The sequence below is a fragment of the Narcine bancroftii genome, chromosome 7, assembly GCF_036971445.1.
Source record: "Narcine bancroftii isolate sNarBan1 chromosome 7, sNarBan1.hap1, whole genome shotgun sequence".
NCBI classification, from domain to species: Eukaryota; Metazoa; Chordata; class Chondrichthyes; order Torpediniformes; family Narcinidae; genus Narcine; species Narcine bancroftii.
The window spans coordinates 213,815,995-213,831,961 of record NC_091475.1 but is presented as its reverse complement, the minus strand read 5'-3'; the positions used below and the strand labels follow the sequence as shown (position 1 = coordinate 213,831,961).

Here is a 15,967-nt window from a genome sequence, read left to right as displayed (position 1 = left end):
GCCAGTCCTGTCCCCCCAGTACCGTACCCCTGTGTTACACAGTGACAGTCCCGACCCCCAGTACCGTACCCCGGTGTTACACAGTGACAGCCCCGTCCCCACAGTACTGTACCCCTGTGTTATGCAGTGCCAGTCCTGTCCCCCCAGTACCGTACCCCTGTGTTACACAGTGACAGACCGTCCCCCCAGTACCATACCCCTGTGTTACACAGTGCCAGTCCTGTCCCCCCAGTACCGTACCCCTGTGTTACACAGTGACAGTCCCGACCCCCAGTACCGTACCCCGGTGTTACACAGTGACAGCCCCGTCCCCACAGTACTGTACCCCTGTGTTATGCAGTGCCAGCCCTGTCCCCCCAGTACCGTACCCCTGTGTTACACAGTGACAGACCGTCCCCCCAGTACCGTACCCCGGTGTTACACAGTGACAGCCCCGTCCCCACAGTACTGTACCCCTGTGTTATGCAGTGCCAGTCCTGTCCCCCCAGTACTGTACCCCTGTGTTACACAGTGACAGACCGTCCCCCCAGTACCATACCCCTGTGTTACACAGTGCCAGTCCTGTCCCCCCAGTACCGTACCCCTGTGTTACACAGTGACAGTCCCGACCCCCAGTACCGTACCCCGGTGTTACACAGTGACAGCCCCGTCCCCACAGTACTGTACCCCTGTGTTATGCAGTGCCAGTCCTGTCCCCCCAGTACCGTACCCCTGTGTTACACAGTGACAGACCTTCCCCCCAGTACCGTACCCCTGTGTAACACAGTGACAGACCGTCCCCCCAGTACCGTACCCCTGTGTTATGCAGTGCCAGTCCCGACCCCCAGTACCGTACCCCTGTGTTATACAGTGCCAGCCCTGTCCCCCCCAGTACCGTATCCGTGTTACACAGTGACAGACCGTCCCCCCAGTACCGTACCCCGGTGTTACACAGTGACAGCCCCGTCCCCACAGTACTGTACCCCTGTGTTATGCAGTGCCAGTCCTGTCCCCCCAGTACCGTACCCCTGTGTTACACAGTGACAGTCCCGACCCCCAGTACCGTACCCCTGTGTTATACAGTGCCAGCCCTGTCCCCCCCAGTACCGTATCCGTGTTACACAGTGACAGACCGTCCCCCCAGTACCGTACCCCGGTGTTACACAGTGACGCATTTGCCGTATCAGCAGACTAACCACGTTTTTCTGTGCCACATTTGCTTCTTCAGTACTGCAGCTATAAATCTTGCTTTTGGATTCTGGCCAGGTCCATAAGAACAGGATCTATAGTTGCTGTGAAGGGCAAATTTTACAAACCAACTTGGAAATTCCCTCACCCACCAATGGGCATAGTTGCAATACCAGCGGTAGCGTCTTACATAACATGATCAGCTCAGGTTTCCTCTCAGAGTTCAACACTTTTATTAATATCCTGACCGCTCCCAGTTTAAAATGTCTGAAAGGCTTGCTATTCCTGAACCATATTTACTTCCTGATACCCATGTTCCCCTCATATCTCCTACGGGATTTAGTTACGGACAACAGAAGGACAAGTCTTCGTATTGTCTCACAGAAAATGTCTGCCAATGAGCTTTGCGATTCCGTGATATCTTTGTCCAACTGGCCTGTCATGTTAGATCTTCCCAACCCTTCTGGAAAACCCTTTGTCTTCTTGGAAGTTTCTTCTGAACCTGAGTAGATTGACCCAGCAATAAAACTGACGAACTTCATCCTTGAAGCCCTACCAGTATCCCTTCTCTGTTCCCACTTCAAGTCTGTGGGGTCTAGCACTGTGTTCTCCTGCTGAAGTCCCACTTGTGTTTCACAAAAGAGCTGTGACACATTTACTGCTCCATGCTACGCCTTGAATAAAGAAAGCATTTTGGAGGGTTTTGAAACAAAGTATTTTAAAGAACAATTAAAGTAAGATAGGTAAATATTTCAACGACATTGGCCATAGCCACAGGTCCTGATAGACTGTAGACAAATAGAATCACTTCCATCAATCAAGACTGCTGAAGGAGAAATGGAATGTTTTTTGCATTTCCAACGCAAATTAAGGCCAAAGTGCCAGATGGGGGTGAAGCTCCTTTTCCACATGAAGTGAACTTTGTAATCAAAGAATAATGATTCTATTTTCCACAGGACAAGGTCCACCAGAACAGGCACAATAGTGTCGTGGGGGATTATTTATTGGTCTCAGGACCAGGTGCAACAGGGAACTCCCAATTTCTTCTCTCAAGTAAGATCGTAGGGATCTTTCATGTCCACAAGGGTGGGAATAAGAGAGAGTCTGTCATCAGAGAGATGGCACTTGGACAGTGTAGGTGTAGAGCGCTCGAAAGAACCAAAGACTTGTCGATCCAAACCAAGGCTTTTATTAACTAAAAGACTGGAGCCTATCACAAGTAGGTCGACCAGTCCAGATGACATAGTCTGGCGAGGAGCAATCCTTTAAGACCTGCCAGTAGGTGTGTCTACGCTCTCAGCCAATCACAGTCATCCTACACGACCATCTACATAGACACATTGGTGATAGAATCTGGACTGTCACAGTAGAGTTCCCTCATTACAGCACAACATGAGAAAAATATCCCCAAAAGCACACCCCTCCCAAAGTATGACCCCCCTCAGCAACACCCATCCCAGTGTGATCCCCGTCAGCACCGTCCCTCCCTCAGTGTGACCCCCATCAATACTGCCCTCCCTCAGTGTGACCCCCCTCAGTACTGCCCCTCCCACAGTGTGATCCTCTTCAGCACTGCCCCTCCCAGTGTGATCCTCTTCAGTACTGCCCCTCCAACAGTGTGACCCCCCTCCCTCCACCCAGCGCATCTGCTCCAAAGCCTTTGATATAAGGCTAACATCAGGAGCTAGGCCCTAGAATGAGACCCACAGAGGCAGCCCCTGTGGAATGTCTGCACTCTTATATAACCATATAATAATTACAGCAAAGAAACAGGCCAACTGGGCCCTTCTGGTCCATTCTGAACACCTAACCCCACTGACCTCCACTCGCCCCGTGACCCTCCATTCCTTCCCGTCCATGTCCAACTTCTCCTTAAATGCTAATATCGAACCTGCCTCCACCACTTCGTCTGGAAGCTCCTTCCACACACCCTCCACTCTCTGAGTAAAGAAGTCCCCCCTCTAAATTTTTGCCCCCTAACTCTTAGTTCATGTCCTCTTGCTTGTATCTCCCCCTTTCTTAAAGGAAAAAGCCTCTCCACATCTATCTATACCCCTAATAATTTAAATACCTCAATCAAATCCCCTTTCAACTTTCTAAGCTCCAAAGAATAAAGACCTAACTTATTTAACCTTTCCCTATACCTTGTACCCTGTAACCCCGGCAACATTCTAGTCAATCTTCTCTGCAATCTCTCCAAATTGCTGATATCTTTCCTATACTTTGGTGAAACTGTACACAATTCTCCAAATGTGGCCTCACCAATGCCTTGTACAATTTTAACATAACATCCCAGTTCCTAGACTTGATGCTTTCTTCACCATCTTATCCACATGTGTCTTCACCTTCAGGGAACCATGTACCATTATTCCTAGATTCCTCTGTTCTCCTGCACTCTTCAATGCCCTACCATTCACCATGTATGTCCTATTTTGATGAGCCCTACCCAAATGTAACACCTCACACTGATCTGCATTAACTCCATCTGCCATCTTTCAGCCCACTCTTCTAACTGGCCTAAATCCTTCTACAAGCTTTGAGACCCTTCCTCACTACCCACAGCTCCACCTATCAGTATGATCCACATACTTACTCATCCAATTTCCCACCCCATCATCCAGATCATGGATGTATATACAAATGGTAATGGACCCAATACTGAACCCTCTGAGGCTCACCACTCATCACCAGCTTCCAATCTGACAAACAATTATCTACCACTACTCTCTGGCATCTCCCATTCAACCATTGTTGAATCCATTTTACTACTTCAATGTTAATACCTAATGATTGAACCTTCCTAACTAATCTTGCCTGACGAACCTTATCAAAAGTCTTACTAAAGTCCATATATACAACATCCACTGCCTTACCCTCATCAACTTTCCTAGTAACCTCCTCAAAAAATTCAATAAGGTTTGTCAAACACGATCTTCCCCCTCAGAAATCCATGTTGACTGTTCCTAATCAAACCCTGTCTATCCAATATTGCTATACACGGTCTCTAAAAATACTTTCCATCAACTTACCCACCACTGACATCAAACTTACAGGCCTAGAATTATTAGATTTACTCCTAGCACCTTTTTTAAACAGTGGAACATGAGCTACCTCCCAATCTTCCGACATCATTCCCATCTAATGACATTTTAAATATCTCCATCAAAGCCCCTATTTCTACACCAACCTCCCTCAAGGTCTAAAGGAATACCTTGTCAGGATTTGGAGACTTATCCACCTTTATTTTCTTTAAAAGCCCCATAACGTCCCAAATTATTTCCCTTACTTTACACTGGATCAATATCCTTCTCCTTAGTAAATACTGAAGAAAAAAAACTGTTCAAAATCTCCCCCATCTCCTTTGGCTCCATGCATAGCCGTCCACTCTCATCCTCCTCCAGGGGACCAATTTTATCCCTCACTATCCTTTTGTTCCTAATATATCTGTAGAAATCCTTTGGATTTATTTTCATCTTACTTGGCAAAGCAACCTCATATCTCCTCTTAGCCTTTCTCATTTCCTTCTTAAGATTCTTCTTACATTCTTTCTATTCCTCTAACACATCATTTACTTCATGCTGTCTAGACTTTTTGTACACCCCTTTCTTTTTCTGAACCATATTTCCAATAGCCCTTGAAAACCAAGGCTCCCTAAAACCTAGCCTTTACTTTCATCCTGTCAGGAACGTACCATCTCTATACCCTTAAAATTTCACCTTTGAATGCCCTCCATTTTCCTTGTACATTCTTCTCATAAAGCAATTTATGCCAAATCCATTCTCATCTCCTCAAAATTAGCCTTTCTCCAATCAAAAATCTCCACCCTGGGTCCAGACCTATCTTTCTCCATAATTATTTGGAAACCCATAGTATGGTGATCTCTGAGCTCCCCAACACACACCTGACCAATCTCATTTCCGAATAGCAGATCCAACACTGCCCCTTCTCTACTTGCCACCTCTATATATTGATGTAGAAAACTATCTTGCACACATTTAACGAACTCCAAACCATCCAACCCATTTGCAGTATGGGCGTCCCAATCAATCTGTGGAAAGTTAAAATCACCCACAATCACAACCTGGTGCTTCCTACAAATATCTGCTATTTCCTTACAAATTTGTTCCTCCATATTAGATGCTCTATAATACATCCCCATAAGTGTTACCATTCCCCTATTCTGTGACACCTGAAGCAACAAAAGCCTGGTACATTTAGTTGCCAATCACACCCCTTCTGCAGCCTTGTTTCACTAATGGCTGCCGCATCATAATCCCAAGTATCTATCCATCCTCTAAGCTCATCTCCTTTTCTCACAATGCTCCGAGCATTGAACTAAATACACTTAAGAAACTCTCCTTCTTTTGCTCTCCGTTGATGACTAATGGTGCATACAACTTCCCTGTCTTTCAATTTCATGCTTTTGCTCTACATCTATTCTTTCATTCTGGTTCCCCTCCCCCTTCATATCTAGTTTAAACCCACTGGAGCCACACTAACAAACCTACCTGCAAGAATATTTGTCCCTTTCCAGTTAAGATGCAAACCATCCACCCCGGAATGGTTCTCACCTTCCCTGGAATGTTGCCCAATTATCCTCAAATCTAAAGCCCTCCCTCCTGCACTATCTTTCTATTTCTTACCTCACCTGCACGTGGCACTAGTAGCAATCCTGAGATTGCTCTCCTGGAGGTCCTATCCTTTAACCTTGCTCCTAGCTCTCCCTCCACACCCTTCTTCCCCACGACATTGGTCCCCACATGGACCACGACATCTGGCTGTTCTCCCTCCCCTTCTCAATATTCCATGGACTCGATCTGTAATATCCCATACCCTTGCACCAGGGAAGCAAGATATTTGATCTCCATGGAACTTTCTATCTGTACCCCTAACTATAGAATCCCCATCACAACCCTGAGCTTCCTCTAATCCTGTCCCTTTTTAGTCATAGGACCAGACTCCAAGCCGGAGACCTGATCACTACAAATCGTCCCCGGTAAGTCAAATCCCACAACAGGAGCCAAAGCGGCATACTTGTTCTTCAGGAAGATGCCCTACTCTGTCTAATACCTTTCCTCCTGACCGTAATCCAACTACCCTCCTCCCGATTCTGAAGTATAACATTATCCCTACAGCCACTCTCTAATAACCCCCTTGGTCTCCTGAATGGTACTCAGCCCATCCAGCTCCAGCTCCAATTCTGCAACCCATTCATTTAGGAGCTGAAGCTGGATGCACCTCTCACATATGAAGTCCCTGGGGTCTCTGCCAGTTTCCCCAATCACCCATGTCATACAAGAGGAGCAATTCCTTTTCTTACCTTCCATCTTCTCGATTTCCCTAAATCTACTCTCTCAATAACTAACTATTCTACCAGCCCCTCTGAACTTTAGCTATTTTTCTAACCCTCACTCAACTCTAACTACTTCGGTAGCTCCCCCGAACAATAACAGCTCACTCGAACCCTATTCCTTTTCTTTTAAAACTCTAATTTCTTCCACTAACTCTAACTCAACTCTTTCACAACTCCCCTCTGTAACTAAACTTTTTTTCCTACTCAACCAACTTCTCACCGTAAATCTTTTAAAATCCCTCCCTCTTTTTTTATCCAGCTCTTACTCATCTATCACCTTCTCTTTTATCCTCTGTTGCAGTGGACAGAATGAAAGTCCTCAACAAAACGATCTTCCAGTCAGCGAACAGTCTCCCTGACGTAGAGGAGGTCACATCAAGAGCAGCAGATGCACTCGATGACCCATGCAGATTCACAGATGAAGTGCTGTTTGGGGCCCCAAATAGTGGTGAGGGAAGAGGTGTGTGTGTAAGTGCAGCATTTCTTGTGGTCACAGGGGTAGTCTACCGTCTCCCCCTCTCACTCCTTAACCAGGAGAGGGTGCAGGGGAAATTTACCAGGATGTTTCCTGGATTGGAGAACGTGTCTTATGAGGTAAGAGTAGCAGAGCTGGGGTTTTTCTCTTTGGAGCAAAAAAGGCTGAGAGGTGAATTAACCATATAACCGTTTACGGTGCGGAAACAGGCCATGTCGACCCTTCGAGTCTGCACCAGTTCACTTGAACAATTCCATTGGTTCAACCCTCCCGCTCTCCACCCATAACCCTCCAAACCCCTCACCTCCATGTACACATCCAACCTTCTCTTAAATGATAGAAGGGACCCTGCCGCAACTATGTCTTTTGGAAGATCATTCCATTCTGCCACCACTCGCTGAGTGAAAAAGCATCCTCTAATATTTCTCCTAAAGTTTTGCCCCCTTACCCTTAATTCATGCCCTCTTGTTCCAACCTCACCTGCTCTCAGGGGAAAGAGACTATTTACATCAAGTCAATCTATTCCTTTCCGAATTTTAAATACCTCTATCAAATCCCCTCTCAGTCATCTATGTTCCAGTGAATAAAGTCCCAGTCTCCTTAATCTCTCCCTGTAATCCAGATGCTGTAAGCCAGGCAACATCCTTGTAAATCTTCTCTGCACCCTCTCCACCTTATCTATATCCTTCCTATAATTTGGAGACCAGAAGTGAGCCCAGTACTCCAAACCTGGCCTCACCGATGCCTTAAACAGCCGCAGCATCACTTCCCAGCTCCTATACTCTACACTATGATTTATGAAGGCCAGCATACCATATGCCTTCCAAATCACCCTGTCTACATTTTGCTCATACCTTGATGAAGGCCTCAAGCCCAAAACATGGCTATGTAGAAACATAGAAGATAGGAGCAGGAGTAGGTCATTCGACCCTTCGAGCCTGCTCCGCCATTCAACGAGATCATGGCTGATCTTAAAGTTCAGTACCCCGTCCCCGCCTTCTCTTCAGAAGGACACTGTTTGACCTGCTGAATTTCTCCAGCATCATGTTTTTACATTAATGTATTGCCCTGGACCCCAGCATCGCATATTCCTTGATCACCTTGCAGTTGCCCACACCAGGCAACGGGAGAGGGATGTCAGTTCACACTGCCAAATAATGCGAGTTGAACCAGGTCATTTGGTGGGTCACCTGGCAATATGAATGTCCCCAAGCGGGGTTGGGGTAAAAATCAACCAGGCTCTGATACCTGATAGGGGGTTGTATCAGAGTCTGGCCGAGTTGACTCAGCTGCAGTGCGAATGGCCAAACCGCTTAATCGGACATTATTAGTGACGTTAGTGCCTGCATCAGTCTGGTAGTTTTAATATCAGTGCAGTTATATTTCACAGGGCAGCGGTGGAGCTGTTAGCACATACCTGTACTTTAAATCATCTCAAGATTACTTATAATAGCTAATACAATGTAATGCTATGTAAATAGTTGTTATACTCTAATATTAGGGAATAAAGACAAGCTGCTCTGTGGGTTTGTCCAAAGTTTGGACAGTCTGAAGCTTACTGCAGTAGATTTTCCCTATGATCTTTATGTGCTTTATTCCCATTACGATTTCACTGCTCTGCAACTACGTAATATGTTACTCGGGACGTCACCACTGGAGGTTGCCCCCCCCCCCCCCCCCACCCCACTTAGATCCACAATTCATGGTCCAGTGCAAACGGCTCACCCAGTAATGCAACATGGGTCATTTACTCGCCTATTTAGTGGGTCGCCAGTTGTCCAGCAGCCCACACCAAGCTGTTTATTTGACTGTTTTGAGACTCACCATCTGAATATTTTCAACAGCTTCTGCATCCGCCTGTGGTGACTGCACCACTGGCTCTGAAGCATTCGTACACAGCTCAGCCCAAATGCACATGAATACTGCACCAGGTACAATCAATACTTCACAGCAGATCAGTGCCTGCCCCTCCCAGCTTGCTGCAATTCAACAGTGAGTCACTGCAACGAAGGCAGAGGTGGGGCTGCTCAGCCCCAGCCACCCACACCAGGGCAAATCAATGGGACTGAACTTCAACGCTGTGACACAGAAAACCATTGCTGGTGTTGCACTGAGTCTTAACCAAAATAGTTCAGAGCCCACGGGAGCACTGTGGCAAACAAAGTGGCACAGCAATAAGCTGCACTGCAGAACAGTGTGATAGAAAACCTGAAGGACAGAGAATCAAGTCCCACACCAGAGAAATGAGCAACAATTCCCACTGACATGGTGACTGCAGTACCAAGGGAATGCCGCACTAACAGAGAACAGTATCGAAGGAGAACTACTTTACGGGAGACTCAGTAGCAAGGGGTGCTGCATTGTTGGGAGGGGCAGGACTAAGGGTGTGGGGAGTCACACTGAGGGAGGAGAAATAATTAGTGGGGGGTCACACTGTGGAAGGAGCAGTACTGAGGGGGGTCACACACAGAGGGGCAGTTCTGAGGGGCGGGTCACTGTAGAGGGGCATTACTAAGGGGGGGGTCACACTGTGCGAGGGGCAGTATTGAGGGGGGTCACTGTGGGAGGGGCAGTATTGAGGGGGGTCACTGTGCGAGGGGCAGTATTGAGGGGGGTCACTGTGGGAGGGGCAGTATTGAGGGGGGTCACACTGTGGGAGGGGCAGTATTGAGGGGGGTCACTGTGGGAGGGGCAGTACAGAGGGGGGTCACACTGTGGGAGGGGCAGTATTGAGGGGCGTCATTGTGGGAAGGGCAGTATTGAGGGGGGTCACTGTGGGAGGGGCAGTTCTGAGGGGAGGGTCACTGTAGAGGGGCATTACTAAGAGGGGGGTCACACTGTGGGAGGGGCAGTATTGAGGGGGTCACTGTGGGAGGGATAAGTTCTTTGTTCTATATCCTTCATGCAATGAGATGACCAGAACTATAGAATGCTACAGCACGGAAAACAGGCTATTCAGCCCCTCTAGTCTGTGCTAACCATCATCACCCTAGACCCACTGACCTGCTCCCATTTCATAACCTGCAGCCCTCTCCCATCCATGTACCTATAATTTTTTCTTAAAGCACACAAGTGAGCCCACGTTCACCACATCAGGTGGCAGCTCGTTCCATACTCCCACCACTCTGAGTGAAAAACTTTATCCCTAAACCTTTCCCCTTTCAACTTAAAACTATGACCCCGTATTTATCTTCCCCCCCCCCCACCAATCTGTGGAAAAAGCCTACTCACATCCACTCTGTCTATACCTTGCAAAATCTTGTAAACCTCGATTAAAACTCCTCTCGTTCTTCCTCGCTCCAAAGAATAAAGTCCTAACCTGTTTAATCTTTCCTTGTAACTCAACCCCTGAAGACCCAGCAACATTCTAGTAAATCTCCGCACTCTTTCAATCTTATTGATATCCTTCCTGTAGTTCGGTGAACAGAACTGCCCACAATATTCCAAATTTGGCCTCATCAATGTCTTAAACAACTTCAACATAACATCCCAACTCCTGTTCTCAATACTTTGATTTATAAAGGGTGAGGTTCCAAAAGCTCTCTGTACAACCCTGTCCACCTGTGATGCCACCTTAAGGGAACAATGTATCTGTATTCACAGATCTCTCTGCTCCTCCACACTCCTCAGTGCCCGACCATTTACTGTGTATGTCCTACCTTGGTTTGTCCTTCCAAAATGCATCACCTCACACTTGTCTGCATTAAACTCCACCTGCCATTTTCTGACCCATTCTCCCAGTTGGTCCAGATCCCTCTGCAAGCTTTGAAAATCTTCCTCACTGTCCACAACGCCTCCTACCTTAGTGTCATCAGAAATCTTGCCTATCCAATTGACCACATTATCATCCAGATCATTGATATAGACAACAAACAACAATGGACCCAATACGGATCCCTGAGGCAAACCACTCATCACAGGGGCTCCAATCTGAGAAGCATCATCCACCACCACTCTCTGTTTTCTCCCAAACAGCCAATTTCAAATCCAGTTTACAATCCCTCTATGAATATCTCGTGTCTGAACCTTCTGAACTAACCTCCTATGTTGGACCTTGTCAAAGACCTCACTAAAGTCCAGGTAGGCAACATCCACAGCCCTTCCCTCATCTACCTTCCTGGTAATCTCGAAAAACTCTACAAGATTCATTAAACACAATCTACCACGCACAAAGCCATGCTGACTGTCCTTAATCAGCCCATGACTGTCCAAATACCTATATACCCTATCTCTCAGAACTCCTTCCAATAATTTACCTACTACTCACTGGCCTATCATTTCCTGGTTCACTTTTGGAACCTTTTTTAAACAATGGGACAAGATGAGCTCTCCTCCAATCCTCTGGCACCTCACCCATGGCTAAGGACATTTTGAATATATCTGTTAGGCCCCCTGCAATTTCTACACGTCTCCCTCAAGGCCGGAGGGAATATCCTATCAGGCCCTGGGGATTTATCTACCTTTATTCGCTCTAAGGCAGCAATCACCTCCTCCTCCTTAATTTCCATCTGTTCCATATCTCTTCTGCTTGTTTCCCTTCCTTCTTATGTACTATGCACTATGAACTGAGCACAACATTCCAAGTATGGTCTCACCAGAGATTTATAGAGCTGCATCATAACCTCACAGCTCTTGAACTCAATCCCCAACTAATAAAAACCAGCATACCATAAGCCTTCTTAACTACCCAATTAACCTGCACAGCAATCTTGGCAGATCTGTGGATTTGGACCCCAAGACCCCTCTGTTCTTCCACACTGTTGAGAATCCTGCCATTAACCATGTACACCACCTTCATGTTCCACCTTCCAAAATCCATCACCTCACATTCAACTGCCACTTCTCCGCCCAACTCTGCATTCTGTCGATATCCTTTTTTGAGACCTATGACAACTTTCTACACCATCCACGACTCGTCCTGCCTTCATGTCATCCACAAACTTACTGACCCATCCTTCTAATTCTTCAATGAAATCATTTTTTTAAAAATCACAAAGAGTAGGGGTCCCAGAATAGATCCCTGTGGAACTCCACCAGTCACCAACCTCCAGGCAGAATATGTTCCAACTATTATGACCCTCTGCTTTCTGCAGGCAAGCCAATTCTGAATCCTCACAGCCAAGGCTCCGTGGATCCCATGTCTTTTGGATGAAATGTCAAACCAAGCTCCCCTCAGCACTCACCTGACCAAGAAAGATTGGCTGGCAATGTTCTGGGGCTAATATTCTGTGACTCACTAACCACTAAAAATAGATGATCTGATATTCTTACTATTCAAAGTATCTTGGCCGCAATGTTTCACCAAAGACTGCATTTTGAATGTAGTTCAGTGGCTGCCAAGTTTAAATGTAGACATACACCCACAGTAACAGCCCCTTCTGGCCTTGGAGCCCGTGCCACCCAAACACCCCAATTGATCAACAACCCTGGTACATTTTGAACGGGAGCACCTGGAGAAACAAGGAGAACGTACAAACTTCTTATAGACAGCGCCAGGTTCAAACCCTGGTTACTGGCACTGTAAGAACACTGCACTGCTCATTCTTAGGATGTCAGCATACCAGTTTTCTCTTTTGTTGAGAACCACAGCACAGAAACAGCCCTTTCAGCCCTTCTAGTCAATTATTCTGCCTTGTCCCATTGACCTGCACCCAGACCATATCCTCCTCTACCTCGTCCCATTGACCTGATCCCATTCCATGACCTTCCATAACCCTCCCATCCATGTACCATCCACATTTTTCTTCAATGTCAGCGAGGCCACATTCACCACTTCAGCTGGGAGCTCGTTGCACACCCCCTCCACTCTGTGTGTGAAGAAACTCCCCTGATTCCTTTAAACATTTCCCCTTTCACCCTTAACCCATGTTTTATTGCTCTTGTCTCACACAACCTCAATGCAAAAATCCTGCTTGCATTTATTCTATCTATCCCTATCATCATTTTGCCTACCTCAAACAAATCTCCCTTCATTTTTCTACACTCCAGGGAATAAGTCCTAACCTGTTTAACTTTTCCTGTAACTCAGTTCAAGCCGTGACAGCATCCTTGTAAATCTCCTCTGCACCCTTTCAATCCGATTGATAGCCTTCTTGGAGTTAGGTGACCAAAACTATATGCAAAATGCCTAATTTGGCCTCACCCATGTCATATACAACTTCAACATAACATCCTGTAAATACTTTAATTCACAAAGGCAATGTGCCAAAAGCTCTCTTTACAATCCTACCTCCTGTGCCATCATTTTCAGGGAATTATGTATCTATATTCAAGTGAAGCAAAGATTTTATAGTGCTGTTTAAAATTATTGCCTTTCCTCACCCTGGCGCTCAAGCAGTCGGTACACATCACTGCCCAGCTCGGACCCTGCCTCACCTGAAGCCCACCTTTCCATCTAACGCCACCTATACACCTTTTTCAATTTCATTGCAATTGTACTGACTTGCCTTTTGGAATTGAAATCTCCCCCAGCTGGAGAATAAATTCTGCAACAAACTCTGTGGTAGTTTACACTGGATGCCAAACATCTCACCATAATCTGTCAGATTGCCAGGGATTCCCTCAAGTCCCTTCACTGATAAAACAGTTCTCCAGATAAAAAAAGACATTTCCATATTTCTGGCACTGACTGGGAATGTTGAAGTAATGCCTCTCCCTCCCCAGTCTGCACAGTAGCCCTCCTGCCAGACTCTCAGAGACTGTAAATGCAGCCCGAGGACTTAAACCATATAATTTTATAGCACAGAAAAAGGCCATTTCAGCCCTTCAAGTCCATGCTGAACACTTTCTCCCACTAGACCCATTGACCCGCACCCAGCCCATCACCCTCCACACCTCTCTTGTCCATACTTGTGCTGTCAAGTGCCACTCCCATATGTTTCAGTGTCCGATTACCCACAACAGCACTTGGAGCAATAACAAGCTTCAATACCCTCTGGCTGGGACAGGGCTTGGGGTGGGGTGGACGGAGAACAAGGTCAGGCTGGGGTGGGATTGTTGTGGGGAGCCCCCTGCCTAAAAATGGAGTCCATCCTTCAAACTGGGTAATGAGCAAAGTTTTTGGGAGAAGCGACTGAAGTTTGGAAAGGGTAATAGATTGATGATATCTTGATCCGCAATCCAACAACTCTAGGATGCTGACGAGTGACCTGACAGAGACTTATAAAATTATGTAGGGCATCGATAGAGTGAACAGTCAGAATCTTATCCCCAGGCAACACACACTAAAAGATGAATTTAAGAATAAGGGGAGATTTGATCGAGGTATTTAAATTTATGAGGGGGATAGACAGAGTAAATGTAGGTTGGATTTTTCCACTGAGGGCAGGTGAGATACAAACCAGAGGACATGGGTTAAGAGTGAATATGAGGGGGAATTTCCTCACAGAGAGTGGTGGGGGTGTGGAAGGAGCTGCCAGCTGAAGTGGTGAATATGGGCTCATTTTTAACATTTAAGAAGAATTTGGACAGGTACATGGATGGGAGGGATATGGAGGGCTATGGATTGGGTGCAGGTCAGTGGGACTAGGCAGAAAAAAATGGTTCAGCACAGTCGAAAAGGGCCAAAGGGCTGTTTCTGTGCTGTTCTACGGTTCTAAGGTATGGGGAATGTTTTACACAGAGTGTGGAGGGTGCCTGGAATGGGTTGCCCGGAGCAGTGCAGATTAAATAGTAGCATTTAAGAGACTTCAAGATGGACCCATGAACATGAAAGGGGATGGAGGAATATCTATTAGGTGCAGTTTCATTTGGACATCATGTTCAGCACAGACAGAGGATGATGGACCTGTTCCTGTTCTCTGTTCACTTCCAACTTGTTATGGTTGAAGTAAAAACACAATGTTGGAGAAACTCAGCAGGTCAGACTTGTACTTTATCTTTGGCTTGGCTTCGCGGACGAAGATTTATGGAGGGGTAAAGTCCACGTCAGCTGCAGGCTCGTTTGTGGCTGACAAGTCTGGTGCGGGACAGGCAGACACGGTTGCAGGGGAAAATTGGTGGGTTGGGGTTGGGTCTCTCCTACCAACTACATAAAAAATATAAAAACATTTCTGTAATGTGAGGAGAAAAGAAAACAAGGGTTTTACTTAAATGTGCTGTGAGGGTGGTGTGAGCATAGGGACCCTGTTGAGAATGGATGCTCTAGATAACTAGTTCACCTCAATCCTGTTAAGAGAGCATCCTAAATTTCACTGATGGATTCCCCCTCGATCTGTCTGGTTAACCAACCTCCCTTGGGGCTCGTACAGTAATGTCGCATTGGTAACAGGGGGAGTCCCCTAGGGAATCGTGTGTACAGTTGATGATGAAAATCATGTTTTAATTTGGCGTGTAAAACTGTGAAATAGAGAGGCGGCAGTGATTACTGCTTCTTGCAGTTTTGTTACCACATGTTAATGGTGGTTTTTAATTGCAGCTCTATGTTGTGGTTTGTGTCTTGTAATGTTGTTTTGAATAAAGTTTGTAAAACAAAAATGTGTGCCAATGGTATTGTTTGGTTTGGGTTCCTGAAGCAAGCAATATCAGGGGAGGAAGCAGAGATTCCAGTCCCAGACCATGAGCACAACTGGAAAGGATTACCTTGTGCAGGGTGGGCCAATTACAAATTCAGGTGACATCGATGATAACGCAGAGTACAAACTGCACAGACGCTCCCCACACTATGATATCATGTTCGATGTTTGTTAATTAAATTGGCAAATTATATATTCACAGATCTCAGGATGAAGGCAGCTTGTGTACCTTGATGAAGGGCTCAAGCCCAAAACATTGGATCTGTATCTTTATCTCTGCCAAGTGAACTGTTTGACCTGCTGAGTTTCTCCAGCTTTGCGTTTTTACTTCAACCATGGTATCTGCAGACTTTGGTGTTTTACTTCGGAAGGCAGCTTGTGACTTAGTGCTACCATCATGTGTGCTAAGCAGGAAGGAATGAAGGCACCAACCACTCTGGTCTTCCACAGAAGCTTCAA

The 15,967-nt window shown here is 46.3% G+C and overlaps 1 protein-coding gene across 5 annotated transcripts in view; it reads right to left on the bottom strand.

The window, feature by feature from the left end:
• Positions 1–15,967, bottom strand: part of fhip1b (FHF complex subunit HOOK interacting protein 1B) — a 100,467-nt gene that overhangs the window by 74,744 nt on the left and 9,756 nt on the right. The gene's annotated exons all lie outside the window — the stretch shown is intronic.